Below are 25,656 nucleotides of genomic sequence, written 5' to 3' on the forward strand. Positions count from 1 at the left end.
TGTATATGGATTTCCAAAAGACGTTTGATAAAGTACCACATAATAGACTTGCCAGCAAAGTTGAAGCCCATGGAATAAAAGGGACAATGGCAGCATGGATACGAAATTGGCTAAGTGACAGGAAACAGAGAGTAGTGGTGAACGGTTGTTTTTCGGACTGGAGGGAGGTATGCAGTGGTGTTCCCCAGGGGTTGGTACTAGGACCACTGCTTTTCTTGATATATATTAATGACCTGGACTTGGGTGTACAGGGCACAATTTCAAAATTTGCAGATGACACAAAACTTGGAAGTATAGTGAACAGTGAGGAGAATTGTGATAGACTTCAAGAGGACATAGACAGGCTGGTGAAATGGGCGGACACGTGGCAGGTGAAATTTAATGTAGAAAAGTGCGAAGTGATACATTTTGGTAGGAAGAACACGGAGAGGCAATATAAACTAAAGGGTACAATCCTAAAGGGGGTGCATGAACAGAGAGACCTGGAGGTGGGTATATGTGCACAAATCATTAAAGGTGGCAGGGCAGGTTGAGAAAGCAGTTAAAAAAGCATACAGGCACTGAGCTTCATAAATAGAGGCATAGAGTACAAAAGCAAGGAAATTAAGATGAGTCTTTATAAAACATTGGTTAGGCCTCAACTGGAGTATTGTGTCCAATTCTGGGCACCGCACTTTAGGAAGGATGTGAAGGCCTTAGAGAAGGTGCAGAAAAGATTTACGAGAATGATTCCAGGGATGAGGGACTTCAGTTACGTGGATAGACTAGAGAAGCGCGGGTTGTTCTCCTTAGAGCAGAGAAGGTTGAGAGAAGATTTGATAGAGGTATTCAAAATCATGATTGGTCTAGACAGAGTAGATAGAGAGAAACTGTTCCCATTGGTGGAAGGGTCGAGAACCAGAGGACACAGATTTAAGGTGATTGGCAGAAGAACTAAAGGCGACATGAGGAAAAACTTTTTTATGCAGCGAGTGGTTAGGATCTGGAATGTACTGCCTGAAAGGGTGGTGGAGGCAGACTCAATCGTGGCTTTCAAAAGGGAATTGGATAAGTACCTGAAGGAAAACATTTTGCAGGGCTAGGGGGATAGGGCAGGGGAGTGGGACTAGCTGAAGTGTTCTTGCAGTGAGCCGGCACGGGCTCGACGGGCCGAATGACCTCCTTCTGTGCTGTAACCATTCTATGATTCTATGATCTCCATGACCATACTTTCTGATGGATTAATCTTCTCAAACAGTGCCCAAAGCTGACAATCTAAACCAGTTGCATTGTTCTTTTAAAGAAAATATTTAACTTTTTTAATGAACTTGTGTCTTTAATGGCCTGCTTTCCTCTGCAGGAACTGAATGATTCCTAAGAACTATTATGCTGCCAGTACAACTTTGTTTTTGGTTCTGATAAAGTTAACAAAATTGACTTCAGATTGTTGATACTGTGTGTAACTTTGAAGTTGGCTGTAGGCAATGTAACCATGAGGACACATCCACAAAGGGAGGGTCAGTATTCATAAATCATGGAATCAGGCACTCGGTGGGTAGCTGTAGTTATAACACTTCCCCAAAAAAGGAGAGACTCAGATTTTAAATGATACCTTCTATCTTGTAAAAAAAACTTTATCAGAGAGTTAAACTCATAATTTCATCAAGAGCTGTCAGTCCATCAAGGAGATGTTGCCTTGTCCAACTCATTTCTTTTACATCCCATTCTTCCAAAATAAACATAACTTTATAAATTGTGCATTTAGAAAGGAATCACAACCCACACAAAGAAGTATTTACTACCACGCCTTCCTCTTTTATATTAGTTTATGTCCACTCACACACATGTATATACATGAATGAATGCTGGCTCTACAGATACAGAATCATTAGGCAATATCATGCCATTCTCTTTTTGTAGGTATGTATGCCAGGCCTTTGTGAGTAGTTTGAGAAATGGAGCCAGTGGTGGTTAGAAACATTCACCACTGGCTTTGTGGTTATCCCACATTGTTCATTCCACCGATTTTTTGCTGGGGTAGTGGGAGGTGCAGAATTATCAATTAATATAATTCCAAAGAGAAGTCTTTGGGACTGATGGAATAAAAAAGCAACAAACACATTTCAGGGAGCTGGGAGATCACGATCAGGAGAGAGGATGCCTATGGGAATTTTTAGGCTTTTTCCTAGCTATTTAAGCCACCGCTGTCCTACTCTGTGGAACTCCCTCCCAACACCACACCCTCCCAACACCTCTCCTTTTCTCTTTCCACCTTTAAAAATCTTCTCAAAACCCATCTCTTTAACCAAGCTTTCAGTCACCACTCTTAATATTTCCCCCATAGGTTAGCATCCATTTTATCTATATTATCTTTATCTATTCTTATTTATTTCCCCCTCCCGGTGGTGATTATGGTAAGTACTTACCTTTTTTTTACTTACATGCTGTTTAGCGTAGGTTTTTCTGGAGGCAATCAGCGCTGGCGCAGGCTGCCTCAGGGCAAACCAAAGTTGCAGCAGGGACCAGAAGCTGGCGTGAGGCCCCTTAGACTAATGCCTGCTTTAGATGAGGGTAAAGGACGCCTCTTGTTTGTCCTTTACCAAGATGGCGGCCGAAGTGTGCGCGCGCGCATCGGACGCCATTTCAGTCTCCAAACGGCACCCGTAGCAATGGCCGCTACAGATCCCAAATTTGCGGCTATTGTTTAAGTTCTGCTTTCATACTGAGTAGGTGTCAAATGACTCATAGTTGTGTGCACAGACATTTCTTCAATCTTGTTCGCAGCTACCAGCATAATATTGAAAGACAGCCTGTTATAATGCTTTAAATAGAAGCTTATTTTTGAAAATATACAAGATGAATTGTATCTGTAAGCATCCGTTGCCATCATTATAAAAATTCAAGCTTGGAGGTATCCTTTGCTGCAGATGCTGGTTCTCTGCGTGTAGGAGTACCACCTGCAGGGATTCAGATGAAAGTATTACTAGAAACTGTCTGCTGGTGATATCTCATTTTAGACCTGTTGAATCCATGAATCTTTAGGTAGTGTGTCCTTCAAATAATCGACAGAGACTGTAGAGAACAATCAAGAGGCGTTTACTGGATGAGGGTTGCTCTAAAACTAAACAGTACAGATCCCTACTCAGGGTTATATACAGGTGTGGTCACTGCCGGTACTACAGTATACAGGAGCTGTAAAAAGTAGTTCTCCCCTTAAAGGTACATACACTACAATTCCTCCCCTTTTAGATTAACAGTACCATAACATTCATTTAACAATTAACACTTTTAACATGCAACATTAACTGAAAATAGTCCATTTATAAATTCAGTCTTTGGGGCAGCTTCCTGATCCTTTCTGGATAGCGCCTTTCCTGAGTGTCTTGCTCTTGGTGCGGAGGCGATTCTGGCCCTCTGTCGTCGGTTGGTTCATCAGCTTCCGATACTACTGTTTCTGGGGTAGATGTGTATGTCGGATTCATTACCAGGTACGCGAGACATGGGGTTGACTCGTTCCTGTGACGCTAGGATCTAGTCGACATGGCGTCTCACAATGTTCTCCCCAACATCCACTGTGTACATTAGTGGCCCCTGCCGTGTGCATATCGTTCCTGGTTGCCATTTCTCTGTTCGGTAGTCGCGGGCCAAGACTGGTTGCCCTACATTGAAGCTCCTTGTCGGCTTCTCATTGATGTGCTGGAATTGCTTATTCTCAACATTTCTTCATACATTTGGTCTGAGCAAATCCAGACGAGATCTCAACCGTCGGTTAAAGAACATCATGGCCGGGGTCTGGTTGGTACCTGCATGTGTCGCATTTCTGTAGGCTTACAGGAAATTGTCCACCTTGTGCTGCAGTGGAATGTCGTCATCGCACATGGCCCTTACTGCCTTTTTAAAGGTTTGTACGAACCTCTCAGCCAATCCATTTGTGGCTGGATGATACGGGGCGGATGTGTAATGCCTTACCCCATTCCTTTTCATAAATTTCCGAAACTCTTCGGACACAAACTGTGGTCCGTTATCAGAGCAAATCTGCTCTGGCAAGCCATTCCTGGCAAATATGGTCCATAGGACTGTAATCGTTTTCTCCGTGGTGGTGGAGGACATTTTGATGACCTCAGGCCATTTCGAGTGCGCATCCACGGCTATTAAAAACATTGAGTCCATGAATGGACCAGCAAAATCAATATGCACCCGTTGCCATGGAGAGGAGGGCCACTCCCATGGGTGTAGAGGGGCATGTGGTGGTGCATTTTGGACCTTCTGGCATCCTGAGCAACTCTTTGTCAGGTCCTCGATTTGCTGATCGATCCCCGGCCACCACACATAAGCCCTAGCAAGGCTTTTCATTTTCACCCCTCCCATATGGCCTTCGTGAAGCTCATTGAGCACTCTCTCCCTTAACTTGGGTGGAATTACCACTCGGGATCCACACATCAAGGTCCCCTGGCATACTGACAGCTGTTCTCTTCTGGATGAGAATGCTGGCAACATTGAGTCGCCATGTGTTGGCCATCCCTTCACCGTCAAGTCATATACCCGAGACAGTGTCGGGTCATTTCGGGTCTCCTTCTCTATATCCGCGTTAGTTACTGGCAAGCGTTCAATTATAGTCGAATAAAATATTTCGACAGGGTCCACTGCTGGTGCTTCCTCCGCAGTAGGTAGTGGCAGGCGTGATAGCCCATCAGCGTTTCCTTGCTGTTTCATGCCCTTATACTCTATTTCATAATGGTTCGCCCCTAGAAAAAGGGACCATCTTTGTAGCCGTTGTGCAGTCATCACCGGAACGCCCTTCTTTGGATTAAAGATGGAGACAAGTGGTTGGTGGTCGGTCAGCAAGGTGAACTTCTGCCCGTGCAGATAGTGGTTGAACTTTTTCACTCCCCACACTAGGCTGAGGGCCTCCCTGTCAATCTGGGCGTAGTTACGCTCGGCTGAGGTTAGTGACCGAGACGCGAAGGCTACTGGCCTCTCCGAGCCGTCCGGGAATTTGTGCGACAGCACCGCTCCAATACCATAGGGTGATGCATCACATGCCAACCGAATTGGTAGTGCTGGGTTGAAATGAGCCAACACCTCTTTTGATGTGATCAAATCTTTGCACTTCTGGAAAGCTCGTTTACATTCGTCATTCCACTTCCATGGTACCCCCGTTTGCAGTAGGGTGTTCAGAAGGTGTAGTACTGTAGACAAATTCGGCAAGAACTTATGGTAGTAGTTCACTAGCCCGAGGAACGACCTCAGTTGTGACACATTTTCCGGTGCTGGAGCCTTGACTACTGCCTCAATCTTTTCAGGGGACTTATGTAACCCCTCTTCATCAATAACGTGGCCACAATACGAAATCTGCTTCTGGAAAAACTCGCATTTGTGGCGATTAGCTTGGAGCCCATATTCCTTCAATCTAGTGAGCACCTGCTCCAGGTTGGCGAGGTGATCACTGTCATTTTTGCCCGTGACCAGGATATCGTCCAAATAACACTGGGTCCCTGGAATCCCTTGCAGGACTTGATCCATTGCCCTTTGCCAAATAGCCGGAGTTGATGCTACCCCGAACACCAGCCGGTTGTATTGGTAGAGACCTTTGTGAGTGTTGATCGTGAGGTACTGTTTCGAGGCTTCTTCTACCACCATTTGCAAGTACGCCTGGGCCAGATCAATCTTAGTGAAGCATTTTCCTCCAGATAGCGAGGCGAAAATATCTTCAATCCGCAGAAGCGGATATTGTACCATGTGAAGGACTGGGTTCACTGTCACCTTAAAGTCCCCACAGATGCGAACCTTCTTTGGTTCCCCAGGTGTATTACTCAATGACCTCTTCATTACAGGAATGATGGGTGTAGCCCACTCGCTCCAGTCCACTTTGGACAGTACTCCAGAATGTTCCAAACCTTCCAGCTGTGCTTCGACGGCTGGGCGGATCGCATAAGGCCTTAAAAAACTTTGGGCTTGCATTTTCCTCTATTTTGATCGTCACTGTTATGCCTTTTAGTGTTCCGAGTCCCTCCTGGAACACTTCTTGTGCGTCAATTAGCATTTTTGACAGTCGTCCAGGTGTGACGTCGTCATCCTTTTTGGCATCTACCGTCAGTGCTTGTATGGCATGCCAATCTAACTGTATCTTCCGGATCCTTTCACGTCCTAGTAGTGGTGGTCTTCCATCTGGCAATACATATAAGTCCATTTTTGGTGTTTCCTTGCCGTTGTATATCACGTTCACCCTTATTTTTCCTTTGGGGTAGACTTTTTGCCCCGTGTACGTCTTCAAGACAATCTCTGTATCTCTCAAGGGTATATGTGAGAATAGCCGCTTGTAGTCCCTTCGGTTTATGACTGTTAGGGCTGATCCTGCGTCCAATTCCATTTTCACTTGGACTCCGTCTATCTTGAGCGTGACCCAGATAGTTTGGTGATCCTCCATTTTGGTTACATTATGTAGTTTCAGACAACCCAGCTCCTTGCTTCCGGAGTCTGTATCACTTTTCTGCTCGTCTGAACTACTCTCCGTCACCTTATGTATCCTTTTTGTACTTCTCCTGTGGAGGTTTCTTGCTGCTGGTTTTCTTTCCCGACCTGCAGACTCTTATTATGTGTCCTACTTTTCCACACTGTCTGCACACTTGGTCCTTGAACCAACAATCCTTCTGGTCATGTGTTGTTCTGCCACAGCGATAACACTTCACTGCTCCATATGACATTTCATTTGTGCCATATTCTTGAGGTCTCCGTTGTATCTCTGCAGCGCCCCGTGCGGCTGCTTCATGTGATACTGCCATGTTGAAAGCCTTGTCCAGCGTAAGATCCTTTTCTGATAGAAGCCGTTTCTGGGTTCCTTCACTTTGAAGCCCACACACAAACTTGTCCCTTAAAGTATCTGCTAGTCCCGTTCCAAACTGGCAGTGTTTCGATAGCTTGCGCAGTTCCGTTAAATACTCAGCATTACTTTCATCTTTATGCTGGTTCCTTTTGTGAAACTTAAATCTTTCTGCTATCAGCAGCGGTGTGGGGTTTAAATGGTCCTGTAGGATTGCCACTATGCTTTCAAAATCCTTTTCCACTGGCTTCTCTGGGGTGACCAAGTTTCGCAGTAAGCCGTACATTTTTGCACCCATGGAATTCAACAATACCAGTGCTTTCCTGGCATCTGGCACTTCATTCGCCTTGCAGTACACTTTTATGCGTTCTACATATGTCGCCCAATCTTCGACTTCATTGTTGAACACTGTGACACTGCCACTCTTCTGCATCCCTGGGTGTGGTTAGTCTGGCTAAAAATGGCGTCTCCCGCACGCTCCCTTCTTCTTCGCTGGCTCAAAATGGCGTCTCCCGCGCTTCCCTTTCTTCTCTGCTGCGGCCCAAATGGCATCTCCCACGCTTTCTTTTCTTCCTCCGCGGACGCTGCTCAGCCCTTGAAACCGGCCGCGCTCTGCGGGTTTTCCTGCGCGCTTCTCTCGTTGACGCCGCTCGGTCTTCAACCCCGGCTGCGCCCTGCGCGCTTCACCCTCTCTCGTTGACGCCGCTCGGTCTTCAACCGCGGCTGCGCCCTGTGCGCTTTACCCTCTCTCTTACCCGTCGACGCTGCTCGGCCTTTTTCTGTGCCGTCGGTCGGCTCCCGCCGCCGCTGTCCGGGAAGGGTCTGCACCGTACCTGCTGCCAGCCCGCTGTGCTGGATCGTCGCGGCTGGAGAACCAAGCCCAGCTCTCCACAGCCTCCTCTGCCTGCTCAAGTCCTCTCAGGATGGTCTACGCCCGCACTGATGGAATCGGCCTTCTTCTGCAGAGCTGCAGGTAGGTTCGAATCACCTCGTCGCCAATGTTGAATCCATGAATCTTTAGGTAGTGTGTCCTTCAAATAATCGACAGCGACTGTAGAGAACAATCAACAGGTGTTTACTGGATGAGGGTTGCTCTAAAACTAAACAGTACAGATCCCTACTCAGGGTTATATACAGGTGTGGTCACTGCCGGTAGTACAGTATACAGGAGCTGTAAAAAGTAGTTCTCCCCTTAAAGGTACATACACTACAAGACCCATTCAGTGGTTCTTATTAACTCAAACCTCTGACACCAGGCATCATCCTCGTAGTTCTTCTCTACACTGCCTCCAGCACTCAAATATTTCCCTTGTTTCTTGGTGCCTAGAAGTGGACCCGGTATTCAAGGTGTGGCCTAAGCAGAGCGCTGTATAGGTTGATCAGGACTTTCTCGGTTCTGAGGGACTGCCTAAGAAGAAGATAGGTTGATCAGGACTTTCTCTGACTTGTAATGACGAAAATCCTATCCCATTGCATCTTAATCCTAGCATCAAAAGAACCCATTATTCACCCAGTAAATGTTTGTGGTTCCTATACTAACTATCTTTGTGACTGCTGAGTGAGATTAGTAGTTTGCTGATAACTTGTGCGAATGGACTGAATATTCTTAGAAAAGTAAAAAAAAAACAATTGGTCTAAAAAAGCAGCTGGGCGTTTCCAGCTATAACTCTGAGGAATGCAAGAAAGATTGAAAAACAAGTTAGCCTGCTCTATTGCCATTATAATAGATGGTAATTGGACATTCAGCAGGCAAAGTCATTAGTCTCCAACCAGGTATGGGAGCCACACCTTTCTCTCTTGTTAAAGAGAGGGTGAAGGAGATCAGGGAACTGGCCATATGGCACACCAGAGGCTTCCAACTGTCAGTTTGTGAGTAGAACAGACCTTCAGCCTTATTTTTGTGCCAACCCTCCCGGAATTGAGGTACTGCTGCTAGCACCCAGGAGAAAAGTATTTTGCATTTGTGGTTTACAGAACTATGTACTTGTAGTGATGCAAATAATATAGTGGTGCGCTTAGAAATATTAAAAGCTGTCAGCAATGTAGGAGGAGTAAGGTGATTTCATGGTCACATTAATTCCTGACATCTATGATTTTTTCAAATTTGTTTTTAATTTCACTTATTTCACAACCAACATAACAAAAACAGATTATCTGGTCATTATCACATCGCTGTTTGTGGGACCTTGCTGTGTGCAAATTGAGTTCCAAACAGATTTGATCACTCGCGCTGCTTCTTTGTGGCTCTTAAAGGGGAGGCCCGATCTTTCACCAGATGCTCATTTGCAGCTTTGCTTGCTTTGAGGAGAACAGACTCATTTCATTGCTCTGAGGAGAACTGCCTAATAACCAACAAATCACACCCTAATGCAAATGAAGATTCCATATTCAGCAGCAAACTCTTAAATCTCAAAAACGCTTCCAATAATCAAAAGGGCTCTTTGCTTCTGAACAGCAAGACGTTCGATGTCCTGACCGACACAAACAACAACCGGAAGTGGACGCCTTTAAATAGCGCTCCTCCACAGGCCTCCCGTCTGGAAAACGCCTGCTAAGCCTGTCGCTAAAAAACAGAGGCGCACGGGCAGGTGAAAAATGGGAATTTTGCATCGGAAGCGCTAACGGGGCGATGCGCCCGGAGATGACATCATGGTCTCTGGGCGCAAAAGATCGAGGCAAAAACCGGGAGCGCCGCCGCTAACCTCCCGCTGATTTTCCCGTCGGCGGCACAAACGAGGGGAATTTTGCCCCCATAGTGTTGAAAATAAAGATTTCAAAGTTTGACAGCACATTAACTGAAACTTTACATGAACATTGGTTAAAACACCCAAGTACCTACCTTTGTGTGTTGTTAGTTGGTATGATTGCACTAGGATGAAGGTGAGTGTGAGGGGTGGCTAGTGAGATGGGGATGTGATAATGTAGATAGAGAGAGAGGGATGGGTGGAGGTGCAAGGTAAGTTGGTGTGAGTGAGGATGTGCAGGAGTAGGGTAAGGAAGGCAGAGTGATGGGGATGTGATGAGTGGCACAGCAGGATGTGGTTGAGTGTGGCTTTGCAGTAACGTTTCGTGATCTACTGAGATCATTGAATGGTTTGCGCCACTGCACCCAGGTCCTCCTGACAACATCCCTGCTTGTGCCCTCCTGTGCAACCAGGCTGCATTGATGTCCTGGGGAGGTCTCTTCCGCAGATGGAGGGAGTCATAGGAGAGCCTGGGTACAGCCGTGCACCTCTGTGCGGTGCTTGTCAGTGTTTGCAGCACCTCCATGCTATAGAACACTGACAGCACAAATGTCAAACTAAATTTAGCCATGGTCCCTTTAAGGAAACCGGACGATGACATGTCATAAATGATGTCATCAGACCCGCTTCCTCTAATTGGCCAGGAAACGCGCTGGGCGGGCTTAACTAGCCCAATCATCAGAAAGTCATTTCGGAGGCCGGGCTGGAGCCAATAGCAGGGCTGAGACCCGCCACCAACATCGCCCGCCACAGACCAGCCGAGGTTAGTAAAATCACGGCCTATGTGATTGACTCCTAATACCATCAGGATAACTAGGGATGGGCAGTAAATACTACCTTGCTATTGCTGCCCACGTTCCAAGAACAATTTTCTTAAAAAGCAACCAATTACTACGTTTCACAGGTTTTGAAGGATTCCTGTGAGTTCATTGAATATCAAAGTTACAACTATTAGGCTATATGGCAAACAACCCACAAAATATTAGACAACCAACTTATATTAACTTTAACTGCAAAGAATGATGCCCTGTGTTGAAATGGTATCTATTTTGTTCTTTAAGTGTTTAGGATTGCATATTTCTGAAGATCCAACTTGTTTTTGTGATGAGGAAGATCAATTGTTGTAGTTGGTTTACAATCAATCAAAAACTCCCTTCCATTCACTGGCCCTGAAATTCCTGGGTTCTATGCCACTGGCCCAAGTGCAGTGGAGTAGAACCCCTACCCACCCCAACCCCAATCCAGAGACTTTATCCCAAATGCCAGGGATGGAGTCATTTACATGGTTGGGGTGGCCCACTGGTGACCTCCAAGGTTTGCATCAGCGATGCCTGCCCCAATTTGCCCTTGCAGAGTGTCCCACAACTGTTCCACCTTTGGTCCCCAGATAAGGTAGTTGATCCCACATGGAATTTATTACCTGAGACAACTAAAAGTTTGAGGCCCTCAGAATGCCTCTATGGGACTCACCCAGTACCACTGAGACCTTCTAAGGGCATAAAGGAAGGGATTTCCTGGGAAAGTACATAAACTCCCTCTGAATGTCCTCTTAACATGGTTAAGCGTGCAGAAGATTCTCCCAAGGTCCTATCAACTGGAATATAAAGGGTCGGTCTAAAGAGGGTGGAATCATGGCAGAACTGAGTTCCTCCCCAAATCGCAGGTCTGAAGTGACATGAGTTATGGGAGTATCAGGTATCCCTTATCACCCAACAACAACACCTGAAATCCTGAGGTCAAATACTTTGCATAATACTGGACGGAACAGGGATATTTATCCCAGCAATAGCAGGAGGTGAAATCTGCTATGGGGTGGAAAATCTGGGAACAGAGCAGAACACAAGCACAACTTGCTCACTTAAAGAGATGCGTTCATTTAAAGGGGCGAGCCGGCTGTGATAGAGAATATGACAGCTGTTGCAGGAGGAGAAAAAGCTGAGCACTGAATCTTTTCTGAAGTTGATGCTAATCCTAAAGCGGGTGCATGAACAGAGAGACCTGGGGGTATATGTGCACAAATCATTGACGGTGGCAGGGCAGATTGAGAAAGCAGTTAAAAAAGCTTACGGGATCCTGGGCTTCATGAATAGAGGCAGAGTACAAAAGTGTGGAAATTATGATGAACCTGTATAAAACATTGGTTCGGCCTCAACTGGAGTATTGTGTCCAATTCTGGGAACCACACTTTAGGAAGGATGTGAAGGCCTTAGAGAGGGTGCAGAAAAGATTTACGAGAATGATTCCAGGGATGAGGGACTTCAGTTACGTGGATAGACTGGAGAAGCTGGGGTTGTTCTCCTTAGAGCAGGGAAGATTGATAGGAGATTTGATAGAGATGTTCAAAATCATGAGGGGTCTGAAGAGAATAGATAGAGGGAAACTGTTCCCATTGGCAGAAGGGTTGAGAACCAGAGGACACCGTATTCCCTGTGGAACTACCAGTGGCAGAAGAACCAAAGACGATTTGAGGAAAAACTTTTTTACGCAGCGAGTGGTTAGGATCTGGAATGCAGTGCCTGAAAGGGTGGTGGAGGCAGATTCAATCACGGCTTTCAAAAGGGAGTTGGATAAGTACCTGAAGGAGAAATTTTTTGCAGGGCTACAGGGAAAGGGCGGGGAAGTGGGACAAGCTGAAGTGTTCTTGCAGAGAGCTGGCACGGGTTCGACGGGCCGAATGACCTTCTTCCGTGCTGTAACCATTCTATAATTCTATAAAGTTCTGCTGTCAAAAATCAGAGAAAGGAGGAATGCTATGGTCGGAATAGCTGGGAAGAAGCCATCAAAGGCAGCAACCTGGGCAATGTGGAAGCAGGTGGCTGTGGCTGAGTGGGACCGCCTTACAGTGTCAGAAGAAATTTAGTACTGTCACAAGGTCATCAAAGGTAAGTGAGTCGTGAGCCGAACAACAGGAAAGTGTACTGAAACACAGAGAAGCAAATGGGTATTCCCTGACCCAATATTCAAGCTGTTCCATTTGGGATATCACATGACACCTTGTTCCTTGCTCCACTGTAACCTGGCAATGCATATATCAATCCTCTCACATCCTGTAATGGATGTTGGCACATTGAAGACTCACATCCTAAATCCATGTTCCTTTCCATCCAACATTATTACCATCCATTCCATGAATCCTGGCAGACTGTAACTGCAGGATCTGTAGACTGCTGCAGCCAATTAATATATTGCATTCCTCCTGCTGAAGAATTAACTCTGGCCTGCCAGTTGGGGATAGAAATAGGTGTTATTGGGCCTTCAGTGGGTTCCTGAAATAATAGAGACGATTATGTGGTGGACGGCTGGTTAAATTCGCAGTAGAGGACTTACTGCTATGTTTCCGATGCGCTCTCTTTATCCGTCATTTTTACTGTGCAGTTTTCAGAGTCGTCCAAGCCGCCTGCCAGAGGTAGATGGGGGCTCATGAATACTTGCAAATTGAGGTCCTCTGACGCATTTAGGACCCAACGCTATTGAATGCAAAATTGCAGAAGTCCCACCCATGTACATGTCACTGAGGCTACTTTCCCTCATGGCAACGGTACAGAGGAGCACTCCATCAATTCCTTACAGAAGCCTTCAACTTTGCAAGTCCAGGCTGCCAAGGAGTCCATAACAAAGAGCAGGGCCATTCCATCCCAAGAAACTCATAACAATTTGCAGGAGCCGTCTGTGGTGTATGTGCCTTTAAGAGCCCCCTGTGTACTGTAATGCCGGTAATGGCTACTCGGGCTATATAAGCCTGCATAGTGTCTTGTATCTGTTAGTTCACCTCCAGACTTTGTTCAGTAAATACCTGAGAAACCAACTCCTGTATTCCGTGTCTCCATTAGCACACGGATACAACAGTGGCGATGAATTGGAAACGGACTTACCTGCAATTCGGCAGCACCGCAAGGAGATCGATTCCTCAGACGAAAGTCGAAGAAAAACAAGAAAGAAAAAAAAAAAACTGTGGTTTCACCAGCTAGCCGAGCTGGTGGCAGGTACTGCAATAATCCTTCCTGGGCGGCGGGCTGGGGCTCCATCGGCTGGCTCTGCAGTGGGGCCGAGCAGCGAAGGCGGAGGCAAACAGAAACAGAGGGTGGAGCACTCGGGAGACGGCCGGCGCTGCAAAGCAGGTCGGCGTTCGGACCAAGCAGAGGGAGGGAAAAGTCCCAGAGAGTCCGGCGGGAACGAGTCTCCACCTATTAAAAATACCTATGTAAATAAAAACCGCAGAGAACAGCGTTGTCAGCAGCGGCAGCGGCGGGAAAGAGCGGGAGGCGGCATTTTTTTTCTGCGGGGAAGAAAGGAAAGCGCGGGAGGCACCATTTTTTTTTCAGGATGCCTAAGACTGGCAATATTACTGCTTTCGATAGCGATATAAAGGATTGGACCACATATGTGGAAAGAGTGGAGGTATATTGCACAGCAAATGAAATAGAGGATGATAAAAAGGCATCAGTACTTCTAAATCTAATGGGCGCAAGGACATACGGGCTGTTACGAAACTTAATCACTCCAGCCAAACCGAGGGACAAGAATTTTAAGGAGATTGTTGATACCCAACAGGAGCACTTAAACCCAACACCGCTGCTGATAGCGGAACGATTCAAATTCTTCAGGAGGAATCAGCACAAGAATGAAAGTAACGCTGATTACCTCACCGAATTAAGGAAGCTGTCAAAGCACTGCCAATTCGGGGCAGGACTGGCAGATTCTCTTCGAGACAAATTTGTCTGCGGTCTCCTAAGTGAAGGAACACAGAAAAGGCTACTTTCTGAGAAAGATTTGACGCTGGACAAGGCTTTCAGTGTGGCTGTATCATACAAAGCAGCCGCAAGAGGAGCTGCAAAGATACAGCAAAAGCCACAGGACTTCGGCACCCATGAAATGACACAGGGTTTCGAGAGATGTTATCGCTGCGGCAGATCCACCCATGACCAGAGGGACGGCTGGTTCAAGGACAAAGCATGCAGGCAATGCAGAAAGATTGGACACATTGCACATGTATGCCGATCTGGAAACAAAAAATCCACGGACAGGAAAAAAATCAATAAGGAAAAGTACAGAAAGGTACAAATGATGACGGACAGTAGCTCCGAAGACCAGAAGAGCAATAGCGACTCCGGAAACAAGAGACTAAGCTGTCTCAAATTACATAATGTAATTGCCAAAGAAGATTACCAGACCATTTGGGTTACCCTCACGATAGCGGGGTCCCCAGTTAAAATGGAGCTAGATACAGGATCAGCTCTGACCGTCATAAGTCGACGGGATTATGAGCGGCTATTTCCGCATATACCTTTGAAAGACACATCCATTATCTTGAAAACATATACGGGGCAGAAAGTATACCCCAAAGGGAAAATAAGGGTGCCTGTTGTATACAACGGCAAGGAAATACAGAAGTTGTATTTATACGTTCTGCAAGATGGTGGTCCACCGCTGTTGGGACGTGAATGGATCAGAAAGATACATTAAGACTGGCACTCCATTCAGGCACTGACGGTGACCAGTAAGAAAAAAAATGATGCTGACGTCATACCTGAACGATTAAGACATCTTGGCCAACGCCAAGGAAGTGTTTCAACAGGAACTAGGAACCTTGAAAGGCGTCACCGCCTCAATAAAAGTGGAAGATGCGGCAATTCCCAAGTTTTTTAAGGCAAGGCCGGTGCCATACGCAATTCGGCCAGCAGTCGAGGCAGAGCTGGAGAATTTGGAAAAGGCAGGCGTATTATCCAAGATAGATTGGAGCGAGTGGGCAACACCCATCGTCCCGATCATGAAGAAAACGTTGAATAATGATAAATCTGAAGAACAGAGAAAAATTCGCATCTGTGGGGACTTCAAGGTGACTGTAAACCCGGTCCTTCACACGGTACAGTATCCTCTTCCGAGGATAGAAGATATTTTCGCCTCACTATCCGGAGGGAAACGTTTCACCAAAATTGACTTGGCACAAGCATATCTACAGATGGAGGTTGAAGAGGCCTCTAAAAAGTATCTCACGATAAATACACACAAAGGCCTGTACCAGTACAATCGACTGGTTTTCGGAGTAGCATCCGCTCCAGCTATCTGGCAAAGAGCTATGGAGCAAGTCCTCCAAGGGATTCCGGGGACTCAATGCTACCTAGACGACATCCTTGTAACAGGAGAAAACGACAACGAGCACCTTGCCAACTTGGAGCAGGTGCTCACTAGGCTGAGAGAACAGGGCCTACGAGCAAATCGCCCCAAGTGCGAATTTTTCCAGAAACAAATATCATATTGTGGCCACATAATTAACGAGGAAGGGTTGCATAAGTCACCTGAAAAAATTGAAGCGGTCATAAAAGCCCCAGCACCTGAAAATGTCTCACAATTAAGGTCGTTCCTGGGATTGATAAATTACTATCATAAATTTTTACCGAACTTGTCAACTGTTCTGCACCCTCTTAATGAACTGCTACAAACGGGAGTAATTTGGAAATGGAGCGAAGACTGTAAACGTGCCTTCCATAAATGCAAAGGCTTGATCACGTCCAAGGAAGTTTTGGCTCATTACAACCCATCACTGCCAATCAGACTGGCGTGCGATGCATCCCCTTACGGCGTAGGAGCGGTATTATCGCATAGATTCCCTGATGGCTCGGAGCGGCCGATAGCTTTTGCGTCACGCTCATTGAACTCAGCTGAACGTAACTATGCCCAGATCGACAGGGAAGCACTCAGCCTGGTACGGGGAGTGAAGAAATTCAACCATTACCTACACGGACAAAAATTTACCTTGTTGACTGACCATCAACCCCTCGTCTCCATATTCAACCCTAAAAAGGGTGTTCCCATTATGACAGCGCAAAGGCTACAGAGGTGGTCCCTTTTCCTAGGGGCACACCAATATGACATAGAATACAAAGGATCAAAACAGCATGGGAAAGCTGACAGTTTATCGTGCCTACCGTTGCCAATGGTAGAAGAGGCACCCACAGTGGACCCAGTGGAGATGTTCCATTCAACCATAGTGGAATGTCTACCAGTAACAAATTCTGCCATTGAAAAGGAAACGAGAAATGACCCGACTCTCTCACGAGTCTACGATTTAACGGTGAAGGGATGGCCAGCACATGGCGAACCACTGTTGCCAGCATTCTCGCAAAGAAGAGAACAGCTGTCAGTGTGCCGAGGAACCTTGATGTGTGGATCCAGAGTGGTGATTCCACCCAAACTCCAGGATAAAGTGCTAAAAGAGCTTCACGAGGGGCATCTGGGTGGAGTGAAAATGAAGAACCTAGCCAGAGCATTTGTGTGGTGGCCAGGTATCGATGGAGACATCGAAGAAATGACCAAGAGCTGCCTAGGATGCCAGAAGGTCCAAAACGCCCCACCACAAGCCCCTCTACATCCATGAGAGTGGCCCTCATCTCCATGGCAAAGGGTACACATCGACTTTGCTGGTCCATTTATGGACTCAATGTTCTTAATCGCGGTTGATGCACACTCCAAGTGGCCGGAGGTAATAAAGATGTCCTCCACCACCACGGAAAAAACCATCACAGTATTAAGGACCATATTTGCCAGGAATGGGCTGCCTGAACAGATCTGTTCTGATAATGGACCGCAATTTGTGTCCGAAGAATTCAGGAAGTTCTTAAAAAACAATGGGGTTAAGCACTACACGTCCGCCCCATACCATCCCGCCACCAATGGATTGGCTGAAAGGTTTGTCCAGACCTTCAAGAAGGCCATAAAGGCCATGGGTAATGAAGACATAAATCTACAGCATAAGGTAGATAACTTCTTGTTTGCATACAGGAATGCAACACATGTGGTTACAAACCAAACTCCCGCCATGATGTTCTTCAATAGAAGCCTAAGATGCCGGCTGGATTTGATCAAGCCAAACATCAGAAGGGGCGTGGAGAACCGGCAATTTCAAGGGATGAATGAAAGGCCAACTAGAACCTTCCAGATAGGTCAACAAGTTTTGGCCCGGGACTACCGTACCGAGAAATGGCAGCCTGGAACTATTTGCACACGACTAGGACCGCTGATGTATACCGTGGACATTGGAGAAAGCATAATAAGGCGCCATGCTGACCAGATCATAGAGTCATCCGAAAAGGGACAACCTACACCACAACTCTATACGCCTAATGATGAAGCAGAGATACCCATAGTATCTACCTCTGATCCGGTGATACTGGAACCAGATGAACCCGACACTGGCATTCAAGCCGAATCGACCTTGCCAAAAGAACCTACTACACCACCAGAAACTAGTACACCACCGAGGCGTTATCCGGACCGACTCAGGAAGCCTCCAGAGAGACTGACTTATAATTGATTAACTGCAGCAAATGTGTAGATTATTGTTCTTGTAACATGTTAATTAATGATTACTTAAAATGTTATGTACTGGTTGTCTAAAAGGGGAGGAATTGTGGTGTATGTGCCTTTAAGAGCCCCCTGTGTACTGTAATGCCGGTAATGGCCACTCGGGCTATATAAGCCTGTATAGTGTCTTGTATCTGTTAGTTCACCTCCAGACTTTGTTCAGTAAACACCTGTGAAACCAACTCCTGTATTCCGTGTCTCCATTAACACACGGATACAACACCGTCTACATCTCAGAACCCCGGCCTTGAGGTGGCACATAGAAGAAGTACTAGAATAGGTTTGCACCATCACAAGGTGAAGAAACCAAGCAACATTTTTGTAAATAGTTGTAATGAATCACTGGAATTACTGAAGCGTCGACTGCTTGGTGATTGGTTATCTTGTAGGGCAATACAGAACGGGTACTGTGCAAAGTACTTCATTGGCTCTAAAGTGCTTTGGGACATCCTGAGGTCATATAATATGCAATATAAATCTAAGTTCTTTCTTTTCTTTTTCTTTGATGTTTTCGGCTCATGATTATGATGTGATGTTTACCAAGAGGAGCAAGGATTTTACTTTGACTATGCAAAGGTTGATGAGAGGAAGCTGTTCTTTGATGGGCTGATATTTGCTCCAGACGATGTGCCAGATGAGGCTGTCTAGTAGCACTGGCCACTGCACTTGCTTGTGTTTTTCTTGGGCCAGGTGTTCAGCATCAGCAGTGTCCTCATTGGTCTTCCAGCAGGACATCTACCATCAGACCTTTCCTGATAGCAAGGTTATAAAGCGCTCAATATGCCACCACAATTTGATGAGATGAGTGCCTGGCACAAACTGTAGAGCACCCCAGACTCGGGAGCCTTCCTTTACCAGTTCAATGGCTTTCTCAATTCTCATCCTTGTTTTCAAATCATTCCGTGGCCTCGCCCCTCCCTATCTCTGTAATCTCCTCCAGCCCCACAACCCGCCCCCCCCTCCCCACCCCCGAGATATCTGCACTCCTCTAATTCTGCCCTCTTGAGCATTCCTGATTATAATCACTCAACCATTGGTGGCCGTGCCTTCTGTTGCCTAGGCCCTAAGCTCTGGAATTCCCTGCCTAAACCTCTTCACCTCTCTTTCCTCCTTTAAGACACTCCTTAAAACCTACCTCTTTGACCAAGCTTTTGGTCATCAGCCCTAATTTCTCCTTATGTGGCTCAGTGTCAAATTTTTTGTCTTAATACTCCTGTGAAGCGTCTTGGGACGTTTTACTATGTTAAAGGCGCTATATAAATACTTCTTCTTGTTGTCGCCTTCTTACTATGTGCTTCATTGTAGCAGTCAGCTGCAGGACTGGTGGCCCTGCGAAGTGGCATCATGGTAAAACAGATATTCCTTGTTACCCAACAGCCAGCCTGCCTCTTGCTCTTGCTGTTGCAATACAAACGGGGTGAAATTGGTCTTGGGCAAAATGGGAGATAGCAAATCAGGAGACTGTTTTGCATTAAGACAACTCTCAGCATATTGGGAATTCACATTCAGAAAGCTGTGCGCATCATTGCAACTTTAGGCAATGGAAACCTTTGTAGTTCATATTATTATGGAAGTTAACATTTGGGCAATCAATAGCCCTTAAAAGCCTGGGGAATTCAGATATTTTGTAAAAATGAATTACCCTGTTAGTCATCTGTCTGGGCCCATTGTTGAGGTATATGAACTTAGCTGCTCTAGCATAGAGGACATTGGTAATTTGCCTTATACAGAAATGTATAGTGAACTGGCTGACCTGGCAAAAGTCTCCTGTCGCTTCCCAGAATGAGCCTGTTGCATAAAGGTTGAGAGCTGTGGTTACTTTCTCTGCCACAGTCCGAGTTGTATGTGCTGTGGACCTTAGCTGCAGATCTGGCTGCAGCAAGAGACAGCGCTTTCTAGAGATTCACAACTGAAGTGCAGCCTCCTGAGACACAGCTCGTGTGAGCTGTGTACCTGGGTTGATGCAGCCTGCTGGATGTGTACCACTCGGGTGGATTGGCTCTCTGGTGCTTCTTGATTAATCTGGCTTCCCTTACAGCTTCTTGTAAAGTGGGATACACAATGGGAAGCCAATTTTGCAGCCTTCAGAAAGTTGCTTCCTAATTCCCTTTCCACGCTCTCCACGGGTATTGGAGAATGTAAGTGAAGACTTCCTGAGCGCAACGGTGAAAACATTTTTCAAATAGTTCCAGTCAACTGCAAGAAATGGCCAATAGTCTTGTAAGGTTCGAAAATTTCTGCATAACCCCAGAACAGAAGGAAAGGTCATTTTTAAAGTGATTTTGGAACATCACAGAAGAAATCTGTAAACAGGACAACAGTGTGGTTGGGCCAAACAGAAGGATTTCAAAGAGTTTAATTTAAGGAAGAGATTTTTGGACTGGTTTCAGAGTTATTGGGCAAAAAGGATTTAAATCAAAATCCCAGGAAGATTTGGCTGGTTTAAAAGGACATGTTCAGACTTGTAGGAAAAGGCTGCGACAGGAATGTGGGATTGACCTCTGCAGAGGAACAGTTTGTGTATTCGAAAGTAGCCAGACTGTCTGGGAGGAACAATAAATGAAACTCAGCCCCTATCTGGGAATTTGCATTCAATCAATAAATCAATGAAAACCCCAGCCTCACCAAAAGCCCAAAGCCCATTAAAACCCATGCATAAAAGAACCTGCACAGAATTTGAAGGCCTTACAGGAAATATAAGATTAAAAGACTGATAGCAAAATATTGCAGATGCTGGAAATCCAAAATACCAACAGAAAATGCTGGAAAAACTCAGCAGGTCAGGCAACATCCGTGGAGAGAAATTAGAGTCAACGTTTCGGGTCAAAACCCTTTATCAAGACTAAAGAGGCACAGGGAATGAAATAGATTAAGAGGCCAGGCTGGGAGAGAACAAAAGAGAAGAGACATTAAGAGGTATTCAAAATGAGACGAGATGGTGATAGGACTAGTGGAGACAAAAGACAACTCTAGATTAGGTGTGAAATGCGCTGGCAGAATGGGAGACAGCTGCCATGTGGGAGAGAGAAAAAAAAGGAAAGGGGTGGGGGGGGGGGGGGGGAAACCAAAACAAAGGTGTGGATAAAAAATATAAGTAAAAATGTAATAGGGGCCGAGGTTATGATCTGAAATTGTTGAACTCGATATTGAGTCTGGAAGGCTGTAAAGTGCCTAATCGGAAGATGAGGTGCTGTTCCTCGACTTTACGGTGAGCTTCCGTGGAACAATGCAAGAGGCCGAGGACGGTGAGGTCCGAGTGGGAATGGGGCGGTGAATTAAAATGACAGACGACCGGAAGCTCGGGGTCACCCTTATGGACTGAACGGAGGTGTTCCGCAAAGCGGTCACCCAATCTGCGTTTGGTCTCCCCAATGTAGAGGAGACCGCATCGTGAGCAGCGAATACAGTATACTAGATTGCCAGAAGTACAAGTAAATCGCTGTTTCACCTGGGGCCCTGGACAGTGGGAAGGGGGGAGGTATAAGGGCAGGTGTTACATCTCCTGCGCTTGCACGGGAAGGTGCCAGGCGAAGAGGAAGGGGTGCTGGGGGTGATAGAGGAGTGGGCTAGGGTGTCTCGGAGGGAGCGGTCCCTACGGAATGCTGAAAGAGGAGGGGAGGGGAAGATGCATTTGGTAGTGGGATCACTTTGGAGGTGGCGGAAATGGCGGAGGATGATCCATTGAATGTGCAGGCTGGTGGGGTGAAAGGTGAGGACGGGGGAACCCTATCGTGTTTCCGGGAGGGAGGGGCAGGGGTGAGGGCAGAAGTACAGGAGATAGAATGGACACGGTCGAGGGCCGTGTCAACCACGGTAGAGGGGAATCCTCGGTTGAGGAAAAAGGAAGACATGTTGGAAGCACTGGTGTGGAAGGTGGCATCGTTGGAGCAGATGCGGCGGAGACGGAGAAACTGGGAGAATGGAATAGAGTCCTTACAGGAGGCGGGGTGGGAGGAAGTGTAGTCCAGGTAGCTGTGGGAGTCAGTGGGCTTGTAGTGAATGTTGGTCAATAACCTATCCCCAGAGATGGAGACGGAGAAGCCGAGGAAGGGAAGGGAAGAGTCAGAGATGGACCATGTGAAGGTGAGGGAAGGGTGGAAATTGGAGGCAAAGTGAATGAAATTGTCTAGTTCAGGGCGAGAGCAGGAAACGGCACCGATACAGTCATCAATGTATCGGAAAAAGAGGTGAGGGAGGGGACCCGAGTAGGACTGGAACAAAGAGTGTTCCACATATCCCACGAAAAGGCAGGCATAGCTAGGACTGATTAAAAGACTGTTTGAGACATTCAAAACCACTTCACACCTTCTTGAACTACTCAGGAAGCTATCCCAAAACCAGTTAACTAAATGGGACCAATCAAGTGGTTTTTAACGAGCCAGCCAAAAATCTAACAAGATTAGCAGGTTTCATTTTAGTATAAACTAAAGACCTGTCTCCACAAGAAATCAGTTTGTTCGATGGGTTCGATCAGTACAGAGACAGTCGTTCAGGCAGAGAATTGAAACAGCAGTCAGTGAATTGGAGTCAGCAATACAGTTCGGACAGACACAACAAAAAAGGCACAGCTCATTCGAAAGACATCAGCCTCGGGACAACAGGAGGAGAATGGAAGGAATCACAGCAACCAAGGGCCCAGGAAACAAACAACCAAAAATATTACCAACAACCAGGCAATACTGGGCCACCGCGACCAGCAAGAAACCAACCTGGAAGAAACCGAAGATCTGCACATTTTTTCCCACTCTACAAACTATTCCTGCATTTGGTGAGCATTTCCTGGTCCTCTGGAATTCAACCTAGTTAGTATAGTGGGATTGGGAGGGGTAAGGTAATTTTGTCTATTGTCATTCTCCCTCGCATATTCCGAAGTGTTTCCCCTTTTAGAGTGATAAGATTTATTGTGTTGTGTATATTTTCTTGTCTCAAATAAAATCCAAGTTCTTTTCACCAACTCAGCTGTCTGTTGCAATTTCATTACAACCCCCAAATAAGTCCAGGTCTAGAACCAAGGGAGTGGGAGCGATTCGAACCGCTCAAAGGAGTCAGAGGTGAAGCTGACACACACCACCCCCTACAGTCTGCAAAAGCATTCTCAGCTTCAGCAGGTTCCCTTTAAACAAGTATTTCTGCAATGGTGAGCAGGCCTTGGTAATTGTCCCTGTTAGGTAGCGGTGTACAATCAGAAGGGCACACGAGAAGGCTGAAGTCACAGAATTCAGGACAGTTGATTTCATCACATCACATGAGTCTGTGACTTACATATATCTTCCACTCCCCTGCTGAAACCACTGACACCCCCACCCCCACCCAAGTTGCTACAGTACAGGAGGTGAAGACTGCTGTGGCTTAGCCAAGGGCTCTGGAGGTGCTTGTGGCTGGCAACCTTTAGGAACTCAGCCCTAAGACGGCCCGGATGCAGACTGCAGCAGCTCAGTGGTCTGGCCCAGCTGGCTGTCTGGCGTCAGAGTAGGCATTGGGTTGAGGTGCTGGCAAGAAAGGAGGGCTAAGATGGCTGAACATTTTGCTACCGATGGTGGAGTAGGAGGCTGGATACACAGAGGACAGAGCCTGAGGACTGACGGGCGCAGTCTGAGACATAGTACAGGTGGTGGAGTTTTGGACCAGCTGCAGTTCATGTAGGGTGCAGCCTGGGAGACGAGCAAGCAGAGCATTGGAGAAATTTAGCCCATTTTTTAAATTGATTCTTTATCTGAGTTCCAATCTTTGATGCAAAATATTGTAATGAAGCTGATGTTGGACAATGAAAATTTGTTTAAAATAATGCAGCAGATTTTAAAAGAGGGCAACCGGTTAATGGCCTGACATCAAGAAGCTCTGTACCTGGCATAGAGTGTGAAATGACAAAAAAATCAGAATAAACAAGACTGTCTGATTCACTTCGATCCCGACTGAACAAAATGTTTGCTTTCCCTGTAATAACTTCTCTGGTATGTCAATATTGAACGGACAGTACTTCAGCTGCAACCTCACTTGTCTGTTAATTGCTGTCCTTTTTTATTTCCATGCTCTTGATTTGCCTCCTGTAACATTCTATTTAATTTGTATTTCTTGCGGGCAGTACTGTAACATGATAATAAATTCAGGTTATCTGTCATTTATATTCAGCATCGTGCACAGAGGATTCCTGGCGATGGTCAATTACACTTTGTAGATGTAATTACCATGACAACTGAAGAATATCTGATGATCCATGGAATACACCAGGGGTGTACACTGGCTCGTGGCCATTAAACAGTACAATACAACCCTTTTACAAACATATGGAAAAAAGACAATGGCCCAGATTTTTGGCGTAGAAATAATGGTGAGGCAATCAGAGCTCACCATTATTAAGGAGTAAATCAGACACCAATTTCCAGCGCCCACATGTGCGCAGTTAAATGCGGAAATCAGGAAGTTGCTGTCTAAGTTGCCCTGCTCCTCCAGAAGCTTCGCTATAACAGTATCTCGCCGAGAGACTTGGAATTCAGATACATGCAATGGCGTGAAGATGTGGTACTTACGTGATAGTTACCCACTAAACATGCCAGAAAATGGCTGGTCCATTCAAGTGTAAGTGAATTTTTAATGGAGTGATATGTCTTAATTACTGCTAAACAATCTCTCTGGCACTCAATTAACTTTTACCAGTGTGGAGTCCCATTCGTTCAGATTTTAAATATTGTTGGAGATTTAAAAAAAATGTTTTTTCAACTTTTTCATTCTGTCTCTTTTATCTCTCTCAATCCCATCTTTCTTTCCCTCTCTATATTTTGCTTTCTGTACATGATTTGACATTGAATTAACTATTCTAACTTACACTTCCTGGTTTAGACTCTGCGGCTGGGATGTTAACCCAGAGGTGCATTACTTGCACGGGGCGGGGGTGGGGGGGGGGAGAGCGGAAGGGCTGTTTTGAGGTCGGGAAGAATGGGTTTCCCACATGTCCTGCAGTTTTTAACTGCAGGGCTCCCTTTAATTTTTTTTCTGTCGGGTTCACCCCCATGGGCAGCCTGCTTGACAGGCTGGAGGGTGGGTAAGCCTGCAGCGCAAGGCAACAGCTGAGGAGAGCAGGTAGGTCTAGTGGGGGGGAGCTGGGACAGTTCGAGGGGGTGGCCCGATCGCTGGGGTGGGGGGAGATCGTGGGGGGTCAGGATCCGATGGTGGTCGGGGGGGGGGTCCCGAGCACGGGGAGTCTGATGATGGTTGGGGGGTCCGATGGTGGTCAGGGGGGCAAATGGTGGTCGGGGGTGGTTGGTCTGGGGGGCAGATGGTGGGGGTGGGTAGCAGACAGATCGTGGGGTGTGAGGGGTTACTGGGCCTGGAAGAAACACGCCTTCTCCTCCTGGCCCACAAGCAGTGCTGTAAAGGCACTTACCTCATGGATTCAGCCCTTCTCATCTCCTTTCGCCTGCTGGGTTTCCCCGAGGCCTGGGAAACCTGGTCGACATAAGTTAAAAGTAGAATGACTGTTAAAATGAAGGCAAGCAGCCTCATTATAATATTTAAATGACCAACCCACCTCCCACGAGCGGATTGGTCATCTGCCCCTCATCCCCGCCTCCGTTAAAACCGGAAGTGGGTGGGTATGAGGTGTGTTGGGTTCCTGCTTCAGATTTTTTGAATTTTAACCTCTGACGCAAACCCAACCCAACTGTTTTTGGGAGTTAAGATTCAGCCCTGTGTGTCTCACAGAAACATAAAAACATAGAAAAATAGGAGCAGGAGTAGGCCATTCGAGCTTGCTCC

The 25,656-nt window shown here is 46.4% G+C and overlaps 1 long non-coding RNA gene across 1 annotated transcript in view; it reads right to left on the bottom strand.

Moving 5' to 3' along the window:
* Window positions 1-25,411, bottom strand: part of LOC147109201 (uncharacterized) — a 69,346-nt gene extending 43,935 nt beyond the window's left edge. Inside the window, exon 1 of the long non-coding RNA XR_015080417.1 lies at window positions 25,286-25,411. This is a non-coding gene — a long non-coding RNA (uncharacterized LOC147109201). The remainder of the gene's footprint in view (window positions 1-25,285) is intronic.
* Between the last annotated feature and the right edge of the window lie 245 nt (window positions 25,412-25,656).

The sequence above is a fragment of the Somniosus microcephalus genome, chromosome 12 (genome assembly GCF_052327205.1).
Source record: "Somniosus microcephalus isolate GS21.2 chromosome 12, FLI_Smic_1.0, whole genome shotgun sequence".
Lineage (NCBI taxonomy): Eukaryota > Metazoa > Chordata > Chondrichthyes > Squaliformes > Somniosidae > Somniosus > Somniosus microcephalus.